Here is a 23,442-nt window from a genome sequence, read left to right on the forward strand (position 1 = left end):
GGGTTCATGCCATCCTCCTGCCTCAGCCTCCCTAGTAGCTGGGACAACAGGCACCCGCCACCACACCCGGCTAATTTTTTGTATTTTTAATAGAGACGGGGTTTAACAGTTAGACAGGATGGTCTCGATCTCCTGACCTCGTGATCCACCTGCCTCGGCCTCCCAAAGTGCTGGGATTACAGGTGTGAACCACCGTGCCCGACCCCATTTTAACCATTTTTAAGGGTACAGTTCAGTGGTGTTAAGTACATTCACATTATGCTCTCCAAAACTTTTTCATCTTGCAAAACTGAAACTCTCTACCATTAAACGCTAACTCTGCATTCTCTCATCCCCTAAGTTCTGGCAACCACTATTTTACTCTCTGTCTCTATAAATTGACTACTCTAGATACCCCATGTAAGTGTAATCATCCAGTACTTGTTCTTTTATGACTGGCTCATTTCACTTAGCATACTGTTCTCAAGTTTCATCCACATTGAATCATGTGACAGGGTTTCCTTCCTTTTTAAGGCTGAATAATATTCCATTGTACTCCAGCTTACTGAACCACTGCCAATTAAGATGGTGTCAAATTAGGTTATTTCTGAGATACTTTTCTGGGAAAGTTACTTTTATAGAGATGGCATTCCAAGAGGTTTTAAAATTTATCCTCCTATTGAAGTTTTTAGGTAAATTATGAATGTTGACTAAATTTACAAGTAAACTTATATATTAAAAAATTCCATTGAATTCCATATTTTGTTTGTCCATTCATCCATTGATGGACACTTGGGTTGCTTTTGCCTTTTGGCTACTGAGTAACGCTGCTGTGAACTTGGGTGTACAAATAACTACCCTTAATCTTCTCTCTCTCTCTTTCTGTCTCTCTTTTATAATCCAAGGTTCTGATGCTTTCACTCTAACTCAGCATCTTTCATCAGGAAAGGAGCTCTGAGAATCATTAACACCTTGGTACATGTGTGCTTGATGTGTTATCCCTAAATAAGAGTGTCTGGATTTTTAAAAGAAGGCCAAAGAGAAGGGAAGGCAAAATGAAACAAATACGAGTCCAGTTTCAGGCCGAGGTCCCTGAAGGGGTGCTCTGTGAGCCTGTGGGCCTCCTAGACCACTTCAGAGCTGACTGGGAGTCCTTTGCCAATGAAAGCATGGCTCTATCCCAATAGACCAGAACTCTTTTGTTTTATGTGCCAGTTCCAAACTGAGCCCGTGTTAATCATTAAACTTACACAGGAAATATAAAACATTAGCACATGTGCATCTCAAACTACTATAATTTCATTTCCCACTGGAAGGGAAAATCTTTACAATATACTAGAGAAGGCTCACTCAGCTCAAATTATGGTTCAAGTCAAACCCCAGTATAGTCCTTCACACTGAGCCTTTTCCTGCATGGTTCTAATCCTCCCCCCTGTGGGTTTACTAATCTCTTTCTATTGTCTTTTCCTTTTGACAGGTGTCTGCTCTGCCTGCCACGCCTGCCAATTCATTCTCCTCTCATAGTTAACCATCACGATCACATCATTACCTGAAACACAAATCCTCCTACAGCTAAAGACATGCAACCTAGCAAGTATTTTTCTTCCTACAGACTGTATACACCATGTTCTCAGAGGCTTTCAATAAGCTGCAAGAATTCTTGTTTGTTCAATGAAATCTCACTCTTCTTTCTCCCATTTGTAATGTTGCAATCATATCCTGTCACATCCCATCAGTTGCCAAAACAAATGTTTCCTTTTTGCAATGCCTCTCGGATCCCTCCCTGTTCCTCTGTTCGCAGTCTGGGGATAGCGGCTTGCTGGGGCTGGTACCAGGAAAACAGTGAGTAAATATCAAATTGAGCCTGAAAGACAAATGCAGAATTTGGAACCAGAGCCAAGGTTAGTTACTGAGCATGAGGGTGCTTGACCAAGAGGTAGCTGAGTCTGGGGGGCTGGTGAGTAGAGGATATAAGAATGATGGACCCTCATGCAGGATCTGGTGGAAAAATGAGAGAGAAGGAACCAGGGACCCAGGGAGAAAACAGGGAAGGCAATTTAACCCTGCAAATAGCTTTTTAGTTGACTGCTTTGAAAAGAATTAGTATGCTACTCCTTAGCTGGGTTTTAGGGGCATATTTTTCTTTAAGATTTTCCATTCCAGTTAAGACTCTTGTGGTAAATAAAAAAATATGTCCCTCAGATCTGTGAAAGTCGTCTCTGAAGGTGGGATCTAGGCATTAAATTTAAAAAAAAATTGTCCCAGGTGATTTATAGTTGCTAGAACTAACCACTGCCACAGCCCCTTACCTCTACCCCATCACACATCTGTCCTTTACGCTGCTTCTAGATAAATCTAAGTCTGATTCTTCAATGGCTCTCCATTTCTTTCTGAATCTGACCAGCTTCCTTGGTCTTGGTCTGTTGTTGGAGATGCTTCACATCATGGGCCCAGCCCCCATTCCTGGTCTTGGCTTCTGTAACGTGCTTGCATTTCTCTTACTGGTTCACTTGCTGGTTTTCCTGGGATATCTTTTGACACAGTTGGGTATAGCCTGGTTACCTTCTACAGGTCAAAGTCCCTTCAAGGGGCAGGTCCATGGATAGGTGCCAGAAGGAAATCCCAACCAGCAGGCAGAACACAGTGTCTGGGGGTTGTGAGAGCACATACAAATGAAGTCCAGTGCAGGCACTGAAGATGTCCTGCAGAGCAGAGGCAGGAATATCCCAAGACTCGAGCAGACAGGAAGATCCTAAGCCAGGACAGGTCCCACCCATGGCTTGTAGTCCAGGGAACAGAGCCCTAGAAGGACTGACCATCAAACCTGGTTGGGCAACAAAAACAAGATAGAATGCCAGTCCCTGCTCCTCCTACTCCATCTCTGGTTTTAATATTATAATTACCACCAGAAATCCGCCATTCATCTCCCTCTCCCAAGGCAACAGGATCTGCCCAGGAAGTATAGCAACAGCCCAGGGATCATAAGTGGAGCTGGAACAGTCCTTGGTTTCTGGACCCTTGAAGGTCAGAGCCCTGGAGACCCTGGCAGGAAGGCCAAGCCACCTGCCCAGCATGCTCTTCTTCCACTGTCCTGGCAACCTCGAGCGTTGGCCTGGCTCCTAATTTCCTGCAGCTCACATCCTCATTTTCTGGACTCCCTAGGGTGGCCTGCCTCTGTGTCCACCCCTCCCATATACCATGCTCTGCTCGTCTGAAGTCTTATCCCAGGATTGGTCACTGACAGATTGCCTCTTGGCTCCTGCCACCAGCTTGGAATTGAGTAGGATTAGCCATGCCCCTCCCGCCCCATCTGGACTAGATTTACACTTGGGGGCCCCTTGCCAAGACCATGTCTCTGCTCCTGCTTCATCTGTGTTTGGCCAATTCCAGGGTCTTCTTCCTTGGTTCAGACCCCAAATGACTCCTTCCCCCACCTTGCACGCTTTGCACCTGGCCTCATCTAACTCCCTATTAGGAGATAACACTGAAAAGAACCATTTAAAATCAGACTATAGATAAAGGTTGGTTGACATGGTAAGATGTTTGTGTTGGTGCTAAGTGGAAAAAGCAGATTGCAAGATAGTTTGTATTTGTATGTGTTCATTCCAAGTATATACACGCGCAAAAACGGTCTGGAAAGATACTCAGTGATACGTTAAGAGTGCTTGTCTCTGGGGTCTGGAATTATGGAAGTATTTTGCTTTTCTTCATTTTGCTTATTTATATTATCTAATTATTCCACAGTAAATAAGTATTGCTTTTTGAAATAAGGAAAACAACTTTTAAAAGTTATTTTTACAAACACACAATGTAACATAGCTCTTGGGATCCTGGTTCTCAGAAACAAGGCAGAGATCCAACTGAGGGCACTGGCCCGAGAGAGGAGTCAGATTTAGCAGCTAGAGGCTGCAGCCGAGTCCCAACGTGTTGGGCGCCAAATCTCGAGGGCAGGGAAAGCGGGAACTTAAGACTGCACTGAAAACAGCTTGCCTGGGTTTGCATTCCAGCCTGCCACTTAATAGCTGTGCAACCTCGGGTAAGTTGCTTAGCCTCTCTATGTCTTGTTTTTCTGAACTGAAAATGAGATAAGACTATTTTATGGATAATCTCATAGGAATATTTTGAGGATTAAATGGATCATATTATGTAACAAGCGCTTAAGTGGTGCCTGGTACACAGTAAGCGCTCAAGCAGTGTTAGTTATTATAGGGAAGAAGGCAGGCAGGCCCTAGTAGAGAGTACACCTGGCCCTGTAACACCCTTAGCCCCAGTTCCTTTGGGTTTCTCCTTTCTATATCCCGGGAGCCCACCTTTTTTATTTATTTTTTCTTTTTTAGAAGAAATGAGATCTCACTATGTTGACCAGGCTGGTGTCAAACTCCTGGGCTCAAGTGATCCTCCCGCGTTGGCCTCCCAAAGTCCTGGGATTACAGGCATGAGCCACTGTGCCTGGCCCAGAGCCCACCCATCCTTTCAATTCCACCTCAAATGCTACATCCTTCCGTCAAACCTCTCTTCGTTAAGCCTCCAACCAGGAGAGGTCTCACTTTCCTCCTAATCCATCTGTCACTCTGCACCACTTCCCCTGCCCTGAATGTACCCGGCCTTCTCTGCCAGGTATTGGTGTACCTGTTTTATTCCCCCTTTGGAGCTGTACATGGGGGACTGTATCATGCCTGACATGCTGTGGTACACATTAAGCACTTGAGCTGAATTGCATAGTTTGAACATGACCCATTTGCCTTACAAAAATCCTACCGAAATCTCCACCCAGGCACCTGCAGATTGCTGAGATTTACTGCTTCAAAGGAATTATATTTACTTTATTGCTTCACAGATGAAAGATGAATTGCACACTTAGAATTATGATCTTTGGCACAAGCAAAGGCTCAGCATGGCAAAGAATTCCACCCTTCACACCTTTGTTATTTGCCTTGTGGGTTATAAATAAGATTGTAGGTTGTTTGAATAAACCAATATCTGGCCACAAACTAGCAAATGTCTGTTACAGCGTCTAAATGTGGAACAGTGATGGCATCTCATTCTTGGCCAATTTTAATGCAAGGAGCTGTGCAAAGCTGTGCTGTTGGCCTGTAGTCAGCAGCATTATATTTGGAGAAGGAAAATGCTAAATTTGCTGGAGTTTTGTTTTATATTTACCTCCTACATGTCTTGGCAAATAAACTATAAATCGTTTGTTATTCTCCATCTAGATCATACTTCCCTTTCAAATGTTTTTGTATTACATTTGCCAGAGAGCCACAGAATCTTAATTGTAGTACTGCATCAAAATCTGTCAGTGAGAAGTGGTTAAAGTATTGAGCACCTATTCACACAAGGCTATATGTTAGCCACATACATTGAAGTCACATATCTGAAAACGAGAGTTCAATGTCATGCCCCTAACATATTTTATCTGGGTTAAACAGCACTCTGCGTCACCTCCTGTCTGAAACACATTGTTAATTTATTAGCAGCAGCTATTGTTGCCCTGGGCCTAGAATAGGTGCTCAATAAATGCTTATTGATTGATTGCCTTGGGACATTTTTTTTAATGTCACTTTTCGAAAGGCAATGCATGGAGCATGCAGAAATAGTATCTGCACATAAGGAGCCTGCAGTTTCAATGGGACAAAGAATTTATGAACACAGGCTAAAGAAGAGGGAGTATGTCAAGTAGGTAATGAAAAGTGAAACATGATGGAGGGTAATGCAGGGCTTTGGGACATCATGTCCTTTCAGTGTCCTATGTGGAAGGGTCAAGCCCTGCTTCTTTAAGGCATTTCTGAGCAGCAGGATGTTGGGGTGATGTGGAGGTGGTGGGAATGTGGCTGCCTGGACTCTGATCCTGGAGTCTTTGTTTATCTGGAAGTGTTCCTGCTTTTCTTTTTGGCTCTCAGGACTTCCTCTGCACATGCAGGAGAGAGCTAAGCATAGATGGATGGGTAGATGTCTGCTGAGTTTGAAAACAAACCCTTGAAACTGGGATGCCATGTGGGTCAGCATGTGCAAAGTCCTTGGGAATGAAAATCTATTATTTATTCATTCAGAAAGCTTTTAGCTTTCAATATAATTTCTAAAATAAAATAGACTTCATTTTGAACCATTTGAAGAGAAATATTACTATTACTAGTATTGTACTGGGGATGAGGTAGAGAGAGTAATAGATCAATGTTCTTCTAAATTTCAGATCTTAAAGACTTGATTCTAGGGAAAGGAAGAGAGGAGAAAGGGCGAACAGATGGTGGGAAGAGGGGACAATGATAAACAGCATAACTTTCTGGTGCCTGGTGCCCTTATTGCCTTCACAGGGTGTAGAGAACAGATCCATTCTCATGGCCACGTGTCTGTAGCCATAAGTTCTATGGAACCCGCCTCAAGGTTCTCTTTCAAAATCTCAGAATTTCAGAAAGATTGTGGGGCGCTGATAGTTTCCCCAGCCTCGCTAAGCTTGACCTCTTCTGGTTTCCATTGGCAATCGAGTGGAAAACTGCTTTTAGCAAGGCTTCACTGCAATAATCAATATGTCATTAGCTGTAGCTATATTTAAACCTACAAGAACCGATTTCTAAGATCCCAGCAATTGCTATTGACATATAGGCTGGTTCCTTAAAAAAAAATCCTTAAAAAATAATGGCTTTAGATCTGGGGGTGGATGGATGGATGGAGGCTTTGTGGCCATGCATGCCTGTATGTAACTGCCCTGTTCCACTAACATTATAATTTGAGAGGCACAGGAAGAATTCACAAAAATTCTAACAAGATTTGGGAATGAAATCCTTACGGGGCATCTAGGAACGGTTTTTCCAGATAATTTAATTTTCAAGAGGGTGAGAGAAAGGAGTCAGTGATATTAAGAGTGGATACAACCATACAAGGTGAATTTAAGCTCTTGATTTTCTTTACAAACTGGGAATGAATCATCATTGTTTTACTCACTCTTCATCCTTCTTGGCTTCTCATAAGGAACGCTTATCTAAATACATAAGATGCATAGTAAGATGGAAGGCCCAAATCGGTTTTATACCTAGAGTATGGAAGAATTTTTTGAGGTGGTGTTGATGGGCCAGCAAATGTGCTTCTTTTCAGCACAGCATCCCCTCCAGCTATCCTGCACAAACATGGGGTCAGTGCTGCTGCTCGGAGGGAATGGGAGCCACCAGGACGCCCACTAGTATTATCAAAAGAGTTAAGTGAATCGCTAATCTCATCAAAACCCCAGAGTGACTACTAAGAATAGAAACGAAGTTAAGATCTCATTAGTTGTACCATGTCTAAGGTGATGTCACGATACAGGTAGTTTTTTCACCATCTATAGAAGAATCACAGTAAGAATCTGGCATTGTTTCCCTGGTGCTGTATTGGTCAGAGTAAACAAGCATCCCGAGTCTGTTTGGTGAAGTCGGCTACCATGGGGACTGCAGGGCTCCACATCAAGTGATCTGACAAGGTCTCTTAAAGCTGTCAAGGTGAAGACCACACTGTGGCCTGGTGGTTCCCACCATACTGTGGACATCCCAGGAGGCTACACGTGCTCTGCCTGTTTTTCTGACTGTTCCCTTTCTCAAGGGCACCCTGGCCAGGCACAGAGTCCACCCAGTGTATGCTAAGCAGCATATCTTCTACTGACAAATGTCAATAACAGAAGGACATTTTTTGAGGCATGATCAACCAGCTAAAAAGAGTCCTGATTGTCAGGAACAGGAGAAACCATGCTGAAGGCACTGGGCATGGCTTGCTCAGAGCATCGTGTTGTTCTTTGCCCCTCCACTCTCCACCCCTGGGATAAATGGGATTGACCATGGGAAACCAGAGGCAACCCAGGACTTTGTTAGGAGCTCTGCTGCTGTTCGCTTTCTGCTGATTTTCTTTCACTCCCTTCCACTGTAGTAGCAAAATTGGAGTTTTCCTTAGAGCTCTGGCTTTGTGCTTCAAGATTATTTTAGGATACCGTATGTAATTTTCATTGTCTCTTTTTATCATTTTAATATTCTTTCGTGGATTTTCAGAATGCTTAGTTTTATTTTCTTTAAAATTGTTTTCCCTTGTAATGTTATTTCTTTTCAATTTCATTTTAACTTTTGACTTGTTAGTCTCCATAATGCCTTCTGGCTTTATATTTTTAATTTTGATTGCAATAACTTTACCTTTCAATTCCTTGTTCTCTGTATTTTATCCTTTCTACTTTTGTGGTTTAATTTTTTACTTTTCTAGATTTAAAAAAAATCTATTTTAGTCTAAATTGTATTTATCCTATCTCTGTTTATTTATGTATTTATGTATTTAATTTTTTTAGAGACAGGGCCTCACACTGTTTCAAAGGCTAGAGGGCAGTGGCATTATCATAGCTTACTGCAACCTTGAATTCCTGGGCTTAAGTATCCCCTTGCCTCAGCCTCCTGAGTAACTGGTACTACAGGTGCATCACCACATGCAGCTACTTTTTAAAATTTTTTGTAGAAACAGGGTCTCACTATGTTGCCCAAGTTGGTCTCAAACTCCTGACCCCAAGATATCCTCCTGCCTTGGCCTCCCAAAGTGCTGAGATTACGGACATAAGCCACTGCACCCAGCCTCTATTTTATTTTTAAACGTGTTTTGGCTTTCAGTCTTAATGTGGTTTAATAAATTATCTTACTTAAAATGTTTAGTGATGTTTTAAAAACACTATTAATTAATTGTATTAGATTTATTTTCCTCTTGAATGACTACCCTTCCTTTTGCTCTTTTGCTTCTTTTCTTTAAAATTTATTCACTTTGTGACATAATCTTAGGGCTCATACATAATTTAGGATTTTAGTTTTGGGATCACAAAGACAAGGCAGGAAAACACAAATATGCGATTTGGGTCAGATATAAGGCCATAGGGTACCAGCACCCATAGCAGCCTGTTTTGTTTGCCTGGAAAATTCAAATGAAGCAAAAACACTTGAAGCAAATATCTCCGATAAAAGCAGGTGTTAATAGTGATTGTTTCTGAGTTGGATTATCATTTTTGTTTGTTTGTTTCTGTTCTTCTGTCTCTTCAAAGTCTTTTACAAATATACTGCTTTTGCAATAATGAGAGAAAACGTAAAAACAAAAATAAAAGTAAAAACAGGCTGGGTGCGGTGGCTCACGCCTGTAAATCCCAGCACTTTGGGAAGCCGAGGTGGGTGGATCACCTGAGGACCTGGTCAGGTTAGGTCAAGACCAGCCTGGCCAGCATGGCGAAACCCCGTTTCTACTAAAAATACAAAAATTAGGCTGGGTGTGGTGGCGGGTGCCTATAATCCTAGCTACTTGGGAAGCTGAGGCAGGAAAATGGCTTGAACCCGGGAGGCAGAAGTTGCGGTGAGCCGAGATCGCGGCACTGCACTCCAGCCTGGGCGACAGAGCAAGACTCCATCTGAAAATAAAATAAAATAAAAAGTAAAAACAAACAACAACAAAAATTGTGCTTGCCAAAAATAAACCACATCTGTGACTGATGTGGCCTGCTGGCTCCAACATGTGACCTTAACTTATTTTCACAAGGGCAGGAGAGAAGCCCACGCTGCAAAGAGGTGAAGCTGAGGCCATGCTCCCTGTACTTCCCCTTCAGCCACCCTTACCCTCCTCATCAAGCTCATGCTTTTCAAGGACAGATCTCCCCAGATCTCTACTTAACCATGTCTGAAGCCTCCTATCCGCAAAGTGACTTACCAGTGAAACTGAAGGAGCACTTACTGCATTCCAGGGGCCATTACTTCTTCTAAGCACCTAGATTCGTTTTATTTAACAGATATCATGGTGGTTGTTTTTGTTTGTTGGTTTGTTTTTCCCTGAGTTGGCAGCTAGGAAACTCAAAACAAAACAGGTGATCTGTCTTTAACTATTATTCATAATTTCAACCTTATTTCACAAATATCCAACCCATGTTTGTTCTTTGTTTGAATTTCTAATTTGTAATCCTGTTTTATTGAATATATTTCATGAGACACTTTAAATCTGTGCAACAATATAGGGTATAAATAAATCGACTGACAAAATTAATATGGTCTGCCTCAGTTTACCCCTTCAGTCTAATTTCTGTATAACTCTTTCCACACTTTTCTCCTACCCCATCAACACACACACACACACACACACACACACACACATCATATATATCCTTTTCCTGGGGCTATCTATCCAGAATTAGTAGTGAGCCATACCTGAATTCACACATTGTCCTTAATGCCTTTGCATTTGGTATCAACTCTGTCTAGAGTTGGCTCTTTGCTTGGCCTTACTGATTCCTTCTCATACTTGAGGTGTGAACTGCAAATGTTCTCCTTGAGAAGACTTCTTCAATCAGTTTTCCTCTCTTCTGCCTTTCTGCTGAAGATGCTTCTCCCGGCTCTTGTAGAACATTCTAGAATAGTGTATATTTGAACTGCAATAGTCTGTTTGCTTCTCTTGATCTTCTCCACTGAATCACAAGTTCCTTGGTGGCTGAGACTCTTTATTTTTTGAACATCTTCATTAAGTGCAAATAAAATGCTCCCCGGACACTTGTCCACATTGAAATGAGTGAGAAAATATCAAACAGAAACCAGTGAGAACACTTTTAGGGGCATGGGCCTGTTGGGTGAGTTAATACATCCTAGGTAGATTTTGACTGAGTCATCTAATCATGCATCGATGTCAATGAACAACATTGCCTAAAATGACTTGGTTTCCCTTGTAGAGCAAGGTTTTGCTCTATTAATATCTGTCAGGGTCAATCATTTGGGTCAGTATAGGTTGACCTTATATTAAGTTTTGTAGAGAGACAGAGTTCTGGTTTTTGGATTCTCATAAGCAAACCTCTGCACAGATATATTTTTGACTGTGGCATTTCCATGTTTTCATTTATACAGCACCCGATAAATTTCCTTAGCATTCAGCATAAAACTCCAGATGTTTTCCTTCAAATTTACTTTTTCTCCAGACTACCCTGTCTGTAATAACATCCTCCTTTTCCTTCCCAGAAGCTTGAAACCTTGAAATAATCTCTGACATTTTAATCTCCTTCTCTTCTTACTTTCCGAAGGTCAATGATCAACTCCCCTGGGTCCTGTCCGAGACATGTCCCACTCCGCTCTTTTCTTTCCCTTCTCTTTGCCGCTGTCTCAGTTGAAGCCTTAATTATATCTGCTACTTATTTGAGAACTTTATAACTCATCTCCTTGCCTCCTTTCTCCTCTCCAACGCACTATTCATGGATGACAGAAATCTTCACAAAGTACACAGCAGCTCTGCATTTCCTTCTTTTCCCCAGAGAGCTGAGCCCAACCCAAGGCCGTAACACACTTTGGTGAACTGATTAAACTGCCTTCAGTGGCTCCTTGTGGTCTATGCAATCACGCCAGAATTTCCTAGCAAGACATTCATGATCCTACAGAGTGAAGTCCTAGCCTCTTCTTCCAGCTTCTCTGCAACTTTCTCCAGCATTCCCCCAACTCACCAGCTTCTCCCCAACTATACCATTTCCAGCCCTGCAGTGCCCTTCTCCAGCTGTCTCTACTTGTCAAAATGACAACTACCCTTTGAGGTTCTACTTAAATGTCACCTCTTCCATGCTTCTAGTTAATTAGATGTATCTTCCCTCTCTGTGATACTCTGGTGGAATTTAATTTACCATCTACTTCTCCCCTAGATCCCACTACATTTTATTTTTATTTATTTATTTCTTTTTTTTTTTTAGATGGAGTCTTGCTTTGTTGCCAGGCTGGAGTGCTGTGGCGTGATCTTGGCTCACTGCAACCTCCCACTCCCTGGTTCAAGTAATTCTCCTGCCTCAGCCTCCCAAGTAGCTGGGATTACAGACGTGCACCACCACGCCCAGCTAATTTTTGTACTTATAGTAGAGACAGAGTTTCACTATGTTGGCCAGGATGGTCTCGATCTCCTGACCTCATGATCCACCCTCCTCAGCCTCCCAAAGTGTGCGGATTACAGGCGTGAGCCACTGCGCCTAGCCGATCCCACTACATTTTTTTCTTGACTCATGAGTATTGCTTTTGACTACCTGCCTGAGTTTGCCTTTCCATGCTGTGGGGTTCTCCTTAATGGCAGGAAGAAACATTGCACTTAGCTTGGCTTCAACCAGGGCATCTTATGACTTGTCTCTCTTTTTATTAATAAAGCTTCATTATCTTTATTAATAAAGATAATGGGTATTGAGGGTTAGTGGACCTAACGTGGGGATGGCAACGTTGAATAAAACACAGTCCTTTCTACAAAGAATGACTCAGACTGGGAACTAAGGCTACCTCAGGAAGTGTTCTTGGATTTGTAAAAATAAAAACCCTCTGCGACCCCAGGCAAGTCATTTAACTTCTAGTGTCTTAGATGACTCATCTGTCAAATATCCTTTCTTCAAGGGCTTCCTAAGAAAAAATAAAATTTAAAAAACACCTACATCTGTTAAGATCTTTAAATTTTATAGGAAAAGCCATTGCATAAATAACCCACATGTATTTGGGCTTAGAATATTTGAACCAGCAAAAACCCCAGGGCCTGATGGTCGAGGAGAATGTCTGATAATGAAGGCAAGTCTTTCAGGTAGCATCACTCTGGGAGTTATTTTCTTCCTGCCAAAAGCCCGGGTGGCTTATATAACTCCACCTCACCACTGCACAGAGATAAAAGCCAATCCTAGGCAACTGCAGCAGGTAATTTTGCAGAGTATGCTTTGCAAGAGAGTGTTATACATTTCTTTTAGGAGCAAATTAGGAACAGTAATAACCCAAGCAATAAATGAAGACAATAACTGAATTTGGAGAAATAGCTATTCAATTTTTGTAATAATATGAAAACAAGGTACACATGGATCTGAAAGCATGCTAGGTCCCAGACAAGGATGAACAAACTGGGGGAGGGTCTATATGCTACATCAGACTGTAGGGTTTGATTTTTTTAAAATTCCTTATTGGAAAACATAGACTTATCCTATACCTTATTTACTTTTTGTTCAAATAAGTGCAGTGCATTTTAGTTCCCCTCGTAAGCTTTGGTTCAGTCATTTCCAGATAACTCTCTTGGTTGTTTGTAAAGTCTGACTTAAAATAAATTTCCTTCAGGTGCTGAAGGGAACGGATCTTATACACCAACAAGTGCAGTCCAAAGAGGGAGGGATGAAGAAGAGGAATAATTAAAACTCACTGAACATTGGCAATTATTCAACTATTTTACTCTCATTTTATATAAGGGAAATGGGGGCTCAGAGATATTTAGTTACTTTGCTAAGTAAGCCATTGGCCGGGAATTTAATCCTGATTAGTTTAATTCAAGAGCTCATGGTCTTTATATCCCATCCCCTTTCCTCCCAAGGTTCTAGGGTCCAAGGTAAGTGGACAATAAGTGGTGTCTAATTAAGGCCTGTGCATATCTTGCTGTAACACATTCAGCAGCCAGGTAACTTCAGATCCAGGCACCCTCCCCTTCCCCACCCCAGCAAGGCCAGGATTGTGTGTCTATTGGATGAGAGTCAGGAGAAACTGATCAGTGTCTGGTGGGGAAGTGGGGGCAATGTGGGAGTAGGCAGCCTGCATGGGCCAATGTGCCTGGAGTGACACAATTGTCACTGGGGACACCTTCAATCTTCCTAATGCTGTCCCCATCAGCTTCATGTCTGATATGGTTTGGCTCTATGTCCCCACCCAAATCTGACGTTGAATTGTAATCCCCACATATCAGAGGAGGGACCTGGTGGCAGGTGATTGGATCGTGGGGGCAGATTTCTCCCTTGCTGTTCTCATGATAGTGAGTGTGTTCTCATGAGATCTGATGGTTTAAAAGTGTGTGGCACTTTTCCCTTCTTTCTCTCTCTGCTGCTCTGCCACAGTAAGACACGCTTGCTTCCCCTTTGCCTTCTGCCATGATTGTAAGTTTCCTGAGGCCTCCCAGCCGTGCTTCCTGTTAAACGTGCAGAACTGAGTCAGTTAAACCTCTTTTCTTCATGAATTACCGAGTCTCAGGTAGTTCTTTATAGCAGTGTGAGAACGAACTAATACAGTGGCTTCATGGGGGATGGAAGCCTGTTCTCCACATGCTCACCATGGGAATATCTAAGTCTGATGCCTTGGAGCCCTCTGCCTTTAAGTGCTATCTAGATTGCTTGGATATTAGTAATTCCTATGATATCATGAAAACTCATTCAACAAATACTAGCTCTATGCCTAGTAAGTGTTAGGCACTAGGGATTCAAGATGAATAAGAACTAGTCTCTGGCCTCAAATAATTCCCTGTCTGGTGGGGGACAATGAATTAACTGCGGCAATAAAGCCATGTGAAGGAGTGCAGGAAGAGTACAGAGGCTGGTGTAGGTAACTGTGCCCAGGAAGGCTCCAGAGAGGTGAATTTGAGCTGCGTTGTGAAAGTTGAGCTTCCCAGGTGAGGAAGGGCAGGAGGGGTATTCAGACAGAAAGCCCAGGGCACGAAGGGCGAATGCTAGTGGTGCAGGATGCTTCAGGAAATCTGGTAGCTGGATTATTTTTAAGGACTTTATTTGACTTATCCTGTAGACAGTGGGAGACTCTGACGGTTTTTGAGCAGCATAGAGATGCGATCAGATCTACATTTTAAAAATTGCTCATAAAATAGCGTGAAGACACAGTGAAGGAAAAACCAAGGGAAATGTGTTAGAAATATCGTCACAGCACAAAAAGGGATGGTGGTGAACTCAGCTTGGGTTGTGGCAATGGGAAAGGAGAGGCAGGGATAGATTTGAGGGAAGTATTGGCCACGTGCTTCTCAGAATATTGTGCACACATTACTCTGCTCTCTCACTTAGCAAGAATAGCAACTTCTAGGGCTCTCCAGGTTCATTGGGAAAACAGCTTGTCTATGAAAATATCAGTGAGTCTTGGCTGGGTTACCTTGGGGGAAAAACACAATTTCTCTGTGCCTTATCTATAAAATGGGCAACAGACCACATATCCAATAGATGTTATGAAGGTTCAACACAACAAATACAGCATACTGCACATACAGCATTCTCAACAAATGTTTGTTATTTTTACCTTCTCATAATTTTCCTCACCTCAAAGTAAAGTTAATATCAATATACTGCCTTGCTCTCATGAGATGATTGGGTTAATATTAAACTTTAAGATATAGTTAGTCATGTTTCCAGCAAATATTTTATTCTTGTGAGATGTAGATATGGATATGTATGTATTTATTTCACTCTATGTCAAGATGAAAATAAATACTATCCTTCAAAAGAAAGCTCGGGTAAGTGAAGTATGTTTATAAAGATTTATATATGGAGCTAAATTAATTCTTGAGAACTGAGGTATTTGTAGTCATTATTTTACTTCATTCTGAGAACAAGTACAAATGAGCATGTCAAAAATGATGACAGTTATTATGTTTTTAAAATTTGATTTCTTACGTATTCTAATTATATTCTTTTAATTAGTAACCACTCTTTGTTCTTTCTCTTCCACAAAGTGAGATTGAACTCAGTTCCTAATGCAAAGCAGTTTGTAATTTTTATGTAAGATGACATGTTATTAAGTAAAAAGAATGACAATTGTTTTTCCACTGAAGACTTAGTGATGACAAAAGAGAATTAAGCAAATCACTGAGGGAATAACTAATTTATTAAGTGTCTTGAAAAAGTCACTGTGTCATCACTATCAGATTCAAATTAAGAGGATGCCCAAGCTGCCTACATTTTGACTTTAGAAATATATCCAATATTTTGACCAGGCAAAGAACAAAGATGGCACAATTCAAGAGATTTTAAAAATAGTTGTGAAGCATATTCTTATTAGGAATATGCTTGAGAGTTGTTCAGTTATCGTAATGCTAGACAGCTGCATCTCACTGCCCTGTGGGACCCGGACTGGCTTCACTACACGCTGCATGCACGGGATTTCACAGAACACTGACAGTCACTTGCATCACCAGAATTCTCTTGACCACAATACCTTGTCACCAGTTTCCCTGCTGCTAGATTTTATTTTACTATACTTCAGTATAATACCAGCATTGTATATCAGGTTGGTCAAATATTTACAGAAAAAAAGTTGGGAGGGGGTAGTAATGGAGTCTGGAGTAGTTACAGGTATCTAGTCTCCACGGTTCCATTTTATAGGCTATGCACGGCTCTGCTTGTACACTAGAATGATCCAAACATTTTTATTTTGGAGATATATGCTGAAGTATTTAGGGTAGAGTATCTTGGTGTTTGCAATTTGTCTTCAAGTGGTTCAGCAAAAAATAATGGAGAGGCCGGGCACGGTGGCTCACGCCTGTAATCCCAGCACTTTGGGAGGCTGAGGCGGGCAGATCACGAGGTCAGGAGATCGAGACCATCCTGGCTAACACGGTGAAACCCCGTCTCTACTAAAAATACAAAAAATTAGCCAGTTGTGGTAGCGGGCGCCTGTAGTCCCAGCTACCTGGGAGGCTGAGGCAGAATGGTGTGAACCCAGGAGGCGGAGCTTGCAGTGAGCCGAGATCATGCCACTGCACTTCAGCCTGGGCAACAGAGCGAGACTCCATCTCAAAAAAAAAAAAATTATGGAGAGAGAGAGAGAGAGACTGATGGAGCAAATGTGGCTGTGTGTAATTGGATAAAGGTATATGGGTGTTCCTTGTACCATTCTTTCAATTTTTCTTTACGTTGGAAAAATTTTAATATAAAAAGTCAGGAAAACCTCCCCAAAACTTTTTCTTTTCTTTTTTCTTTTCCTTCCCTTCCTTCCTTCCTTCTCTTCTCCTTTCTTTTCTTTTCTTTTCTTTCTTTCTTTTTCTTTCTTTCTTTCTTTCTTTTTCTTTCTTTCTTTGACAGAGTCTCACTCTGTCACACAGGCTGGATTGCAATGGCGTGAGCACGGTTCACTGCAGCCTCCAACTCCTAGGCTGAAGCGACACTCCTGCCTCAGCCTCCTCCTGAGTGGCTGGGACTACAGGCATATGCCATCACTCTTGGCTAATTATTTCATTTTTTGCAAAGATAGGAATCTCACTATATTGCCCAGGCTGGTCTCAAATTCCTGACCTCAAGCAATTCTCCTGCCTTGGCCTCCCAAAGTGCTGGGATTACAGGTGTGAACCACTGCACATAGCCCAAAAACTTTTTAAAAGGTATAATGATAAAGAACTTTTAAAAAAGATTTACCAATAGTTGAAGGACAATAGAATTTTTGACTGCAATAAAGGTCCATAAATACAGCAAAGGTGACCTTGCTTAAAAAATTTTAAGAAACGAAACTTTCTTTTTATTCTGTTAACTATGGTTCCTATTGCCTTTTCTAGAATGCATATACTTAGAATCATACAGTCTGTAGCCTTCTCAGACTGACTTTTCTCATTTAGCTATATGCATTTAAGTTTCCTCCTTGTCTTTGTATGGCTTGGTAGCTAATTTCTTTTTATCATGAAATAACATTCAATTGTATGGATGTACTACAATTTGTTTATTCATTCACCTTGTGAGGGACATCTTTGATTCTTCCAGGGTCTCGTGATTATGAATAAACATTTGGGTACAAGTTTTTGGGTGGACATGTTTTCAGCACAATTGGGTAAGTACCTAGGAGTGTGATGGCTGGACTGAATTGTGAGACTATGCTTAGCTTTGTGAGAAAATGCCAGACTGTCTTCCAAAGTGGTCGTACCGTTTTGCATTCCCATCGGCAATGGATGGGCATTCCTGTTATTTTGTATGCTTGCCAGTATTTGGTATCCTTAGGTTTTTTGTTGTTGTTGCTGTTAGCTTTCTTATTTTAGCCATCCTAGTAGGTATGTCATAGTATTTCATTGTTGTTTTAATTTGCAATTCCTTAATGACATATGATATTGAGCATGTTTATTTGCCATCTGTGTATTGTCATCTCTACTTTAGGGAGGTGTCTGTTTAGATCTTTTGCTCACTTGAAAATTGGATTTTTTTTAATTGACACCTGGGTGGCCTTTTTTAAAAAGTGGGTCTTATGAATAAATAGAGTGAGGGCTCAATCATGAATTCATTTATTCAGCAACTACATCAGGTACTGCCACTCTTATACCCAAGGTCTGCATTCCTCTTTTCCATTACTAACAGAACTCTAATATTCCTCCAGCCAATGCCCCAGCTTTAAATACTTAGCATTTCAGACTCCTTTGCAGCTAAAAGTGGTCACGTGGCATGTGGCTGGCCAATAAAACGAAAGCAGAAGGTGCTGGGTAAAGCTTCCCAGGAAGATGCAGACCCAACTGGGCATGCACCTCTTTGATCTTTTGCCCTTTACCCATCCCCCTACCATTTTCCTGAATGTGACGCAATGCTTAGAAGGGAAGCAGGCATCCTGTGAGGATGAATACAGAGATCACATGACAAGGATAGCAGAGACAATGGCTAGAAAGAGCCTGAGACACAATGACACCATAGAAGAGATATTACAGAAGCCCTGTGGCTGTCTCCAGGTTTCTGGTTTTGTGGTAAGAAGCACCCCTATTTAGTAGGCACTTTTAGTCAAGATTCTGTTACAGGTCACCAATTCACTCCCCGATGCAGCAACATTTTTCAAGCACTTATTAAGGATGAGGCACTTATTAGCGGTGGGCTCTAATCCTCTAACAAGACTGCTCTAAGCAATTTTTATTTAAAGGACTGGTTCACACAAGACCATATTTGAAATAATTTATTTGTATCATGAACCACAACACTAGGAATAGAATCATATTTACCACATGCTCAGCACTGTACTAGGCATTATAAAAGGAGGAAAGAGGACTGTAAAATAAAGACCTTATCCTCATGGAACTGATGATCTAATTAGAGAGGTAAGACTGACCTATACGAAACAAACCTGAACACTTTGGGATGATGTGATTAAGGGCTAACAGTGAGTGCAAACTAAGTGTAGCAGCGGTTTATAAGGCTGGGGTCACCAAAGAGGGAAGCAGCCAGGGAAATATGATTAGCAACCTTGAAAACACTCTGGGTATCTATACCTTCATATTTTTCAGTTCTAAATTAATGACCTAAATATAGACATGGAAGCTATTCCCCTGGGTAAGTGAAGATGAAATGAAGGAAAGTCATTTTAATTTGAATGCCAATTTAGCTTTCAATTCAGCAGAAATTTATCAGTCTAGTATCAATATTTAAAATACTGGGTCATTGTAATTATTCACCAAAATCCTGTTTACCTTGTTAATTACCAGCAATTTTTAAAAATGATGGCACGTTATAGAAACTGAATATACGTCATCTTTAAAAACAGCTTTTAAAATCCCTCCTTTGGAAGTAATGCAGGTTAATAGATTAGACATTTTATGAAGAGGGCTGCATGATTTTTCTACTGCATTTCTGGTGTTGCAAACTTTGGTGAAATTATCAACTGCTATGCATTTTTTCCAACTTTTAGTTGTCTCTAGCCAGATGTTGATCATTATTACACATCTGTAAAGAAAAGAGCAAACCAACTTGAATTAGTGTTTCTTGAACAATTCATTAGAATTCAAAATTTTTTCCTAAAAGTTTTTCAATTTAGTGATCCTATTGGTAAATAAAAAGAATCAAGGCATGCAAATTAAAATAAAGGTAACATTTCTATTACATGTTTTTAAACCCCTTTCCTTTGTGACCTAGCTTTTCTATCTTGGCTTTTCTATCTTTTCTTCTCTTCCTTTCCTTTCCTCCTCTTTTCTTTTTCTTAAGTTTGTTTATGCCTCAGTCATCTGGTCGCACGTGGCTATGTTCCACTGTGGCAGGGCTTATGCTGGCAGTTTCAGGGATATCTTATTTTTAATAAGTATTGTGGATTTCCTCACATCTAGGGTGGAGAGAGATTGGTGGTAGGGTGATAAAAACAGAAGAATCTGTGTAGAAGGAGATGGGAAGATTTTAAAGGCAGAATGCTAACGAATTTGAGCAGGGCATAAAACCAACCCATGAACAGGGCTACAGTCCTCTCAGGGTTGCCTGAAGCCTCAGCCCTGCAGGACGTCTGACACCTTACAGGTAGAGGACCTCTGTGCAGGAGCCCTCAACACCCAGGGAGGATTAGGATATAAGCGCAAACTCAAAGGTACTGTAATGGGCACCTAGCAACCAGAGTTGATACAAGGGTCTCTTGACCCGAAGTATCCCCACCTCTCCTCGCTGGAAAGGAGGCTGCCTAAGCCTCATCCCGAGCTGGGGGCGGAGGACCAAGGGTGAGAGCCACCGCCTCCACAATCCCCCGCCCCTCGGCACCGACGCTCCGCGCGCTCGCCGGCTCCCTATTGGCCGAGGCACTCGCCATTCCTGGTGAAGCTGCCCCGTGAGTGGGCCCTGGTTGGTGGAGCCGGCACTGAGCCCCCCTCCTGCTCCGGCCGAGCCCCGCCGCCGGGAGGGGGCGTGGCCGCGGCCGTGGACGGGCCGGAGGCGGCGTCGCTCGCGCCGCTGCGTGCGGTGTGGTGCGAGGCGGGTGCGCCGGGCGGCAGCGGCGCGGCGGGACCATGGAGCTCGGAGCGCAGCCCCGGCGCCGGCGGCGGGACCGCGGACCGGTGAGTGAGGGCTGCGGCCGCCCCACTTCTCCGCTGTAGGCTGCTCTGGCCCTCTCGGCTCCGGGACGGGCGGCTGCCGGGGGAGGGGCGGCCCCACGGCCAACTGAAGTTGCTGCATCGCCGCGCGCTCCGGCCGGGCGGCGGGGCCCACTGCGGGCTGCGGCGCCGCCTCGCGCGTATCCCCGCAGCCCGGCCGCATCCTCCCGGCCGGCTCCCGCGCTGGCAGGGGCTTCTCGCCGTCACGGCGCGGCCAGGCGGCCCTTCTCTCCCGCGCCTCCGGGCCTCCGGCCCTTTGCCGTCCGGTGCGCGCTCCCTGGACTTGGGGCAGCCACCCGCCCTCCCCGCCGCAAGTGGCGCCCGGGCCTCCGGCTCGCGCCCCACGCACGACGCCCCGGGCCGCTCCGCGTCCGGGACCTTCGCATCCCTTCAGTGTCTGCGTGCCCTCGCTGGGTCTGGTCCAGCTCCGAGTGCCTCCCGCCCCCATTCGGCCCTCCCCGCCCTGGCCTGCGCCCTCTTGGTGCCAGCGTGCGTGTCGGTTGCGGGCGTCGTCTCCCTCGAGGCTGCAGGGCCGCGTGGCTCCCGGCCTCGGAGACCAGGCCGGACTCTTGGAGTGCAGGGGAGGAGGTGGGGCGGCCCGCGAGTGCGGGGGACCGCGCGCCCGGAGCCGCGGCGCGCGGGGGTATCATCCCTGGGGGACTTTACCCGCGCGCCTGGGCTTTAGCGAGGGCAGAAGCTTCCTCTCAGTTTGTGGTGCTGACGTGCAATGGCGATTGCTTCTTGATTTGGCCCCTCTGCAAGGGAGAGTTCCCTGGTGGAGACGAGTTCTTAATTATTCAGAAACTATGTGATGGGCTTAGGGATGAATGGGAGCATCATAGGAATTCTTTCTCATTTTAAGGTTAATTTTTAAATTAGCGGTTTACTTCCAGCAACAGTCTCGAGTTTTCAAAAACTGAAAATTAAAAAGACTACTTTTCTCAGCTCTTCAAATTAAATGCATAGCAGAGCATGGTATTTTAAGATTCAGAGTCTACTTTTTATAAGGGGGAGAGGATAGCTATTTGAAATATTTTGCATCTTAAAAATTAGGTTTATCTAAAGCTTAAAATGCGACTCTATCAAAACTAAGTTCAAAGTATTGTAATTGACTAATCTTTCTGTTGCCTCTAGGGCAAATTCTGTTGCTTCTTTTTATATGTGCTTTACCCAACTCTCCTTTTCTAGCAGTTAAACAATGCAGTGGTTCTTTAAAGCTAGTTCTTTTATCTGCTTGAGAGGTTAAACAAACGAAAGCTGGGTTTGACCTTTCCCAAAAGCATTCTCATTGTGTCCTATCCAGCTCCCTTCTCCCAGGGTTCTAATGACTTCAGTGTAGTACTCATTTTTCTTCATCTTGAAAGATTTTCTTAGTGGATCTTCACAAAAGCTGTGTCTTTTCACATGTTTAAAGATTGGAAAGTTTGGTCAACTATTATATTTACCTTCCAACCTGTGCTTATTCTAGAACTATCTACACATAGAAATTGTTCTTGCATTTCCAGTTGGCTGGCGTGAAGTTGCTTAATAGCATTTGTTTTTTAAAAATCTGTTTGCTTTAAAATTTACAACCTAATAGTCAATGATGTGCTTCACTATCTTCAACAATTACGAAAACAAAGGTGGAACACACTTTGCTAAGTGGTCATGCCAACATTGTAGCCTCCTATCTCTTGTCAGTGTGTCTTTGTAGTCACATGTTACGGTTCCCATAGAAACCTATGTATGGCAGGTAAGCTTTTTGTTATTGGGATGTTTTGATTAAAACAATTGCGTTATAATGCAGGTAGTAAATGAATTGTCCCTACTCATGGGCTAGTACTAGTGATCGTCTTTGGAATTCCAAGGACTTTCTTTGAAGAGTACTCCCAGATTGTTTTTCACTTTGGGTGGCTCTCCATTGCTGTAGACCTTGAATCTCTCTCTTTTCTTTTTTTTTCTTTTTTTTTTTTTTTTTTGAGACGGAGTCTCCCTCTTGTCTCTCAGACTGGAGTGCAGTGATGTGATCTCGGCTCACTGCAACCTCCGCCTCCCGGGTTCAAGCAATTCTCCTGCCTCAGACTCCCGAATATCTGGGATTGCAAGCGCCCGCCACCATGCCCGGCTAATTTTTGTCCTTTTAGTAGAGATGGAGTTTCGCCATGTTGGACAGGTTGGTCTCAAACTCCTGACTTCAGGTTGATCCGTCCACCTCGGCCTCCCAAAATGCTGGGATTACAGGCGTTAGCCACCGCTCCCGGCTGAATCTCTCAACTTCTCAGTCCGTTTTAAGGGCCCTGTTTCTTTCAAGTCAGGCTTTTTTTGGCTTTGCTCTTGGGCATGTGGAACTAAATGCTTCTGACAGCCCCACGCATTCTTCTTCAGGGCTGGTTCTTTACCTGTGGCTTGACTTTATGCTGTTATATAGAAATATTTTATGCCAGTAATACATAAATGATGTACATTATAAAATAAACAATATCAACATAGAGATTTATAGAGGTAAAAAGTCAAGTTTTCTTTTTCCCGTCTTATTGTTGTCCTATTCCTATTTCTTTCTTCAGAGGTAACCATAATACAGGGTGTATCCTTCTGGATTTTTTACATTTAACACTGTAGATGAAATATATAACCCTGTATATTTAAAAAACCATTTCATGAATGCCTACTAAGTACCAGGCACTATTTTAATCACTAGGGTTGCAAAAATAAGAGACAGACGCTTTCAAGATGTTCATAGTCTACCAGGACAAGCAATTACAGTGCAGTGTGATAAGTACCATGATAGAGTCAGTAATCAGTGAGGGATACAGGAGCCTCATGCATGACCTAATCCATTCATTCACTTGTTTTATTCATTCAGTACACTTAAGAGTTCTAATATGTGCTGGGGATACAGAGATAAACAAGACCGATACCTCTGTCAGCCCCCGATGAGCTTGCTGTGCAGTTCAGTCTCAAACAGTTTTAACC

At 42.9% G+C, this 23,442-nt stretch overlaps 1 protein-coding gene across 4 annotated transcripts in view; it reads left to right on the top strand.

Annotated features, from left to right (window-relative positions):
• Positions 1-20,308: 20,308 nt before the first annotated feature.
• WASF3 (WASP family member 3) overlaps positions 20,309-23,442 on the top strand; it is a 131,123-nt gene continuing 127,989 nt past the window's right edge. For 2 of the 4 annotated variants that reach the window (XM_054446748.2, XM_054446758.2), the window contains exon 1: positions 20,309-20,454. The gene's annotated coding sequence lies outside the window, so the exon portion shown is untranslated. The remainder of the gene's footprint in view (positions 20,455-23,442) is intronic. The other 2 variants (XM_063650718.1, XM_054446756.2) reach the window with 2 other exon arrangements.

The sequence above is a fragment of the Pongo pygmaeus genome, chromosome 14 (genome assembly GCF_028885625.2).
Source record: "Pongo pygmaeus isolate AG05252 chromosome 14, NHGRI_mPonPyg2-v2.0_pri, whole genome shotgun sequence".
Taxonomy (NCBI): Eukaryota; Metazoa; Chordata; class Mammalia; order Primates; family Hominidae; genus Pongo; species Pongo pygmaeus.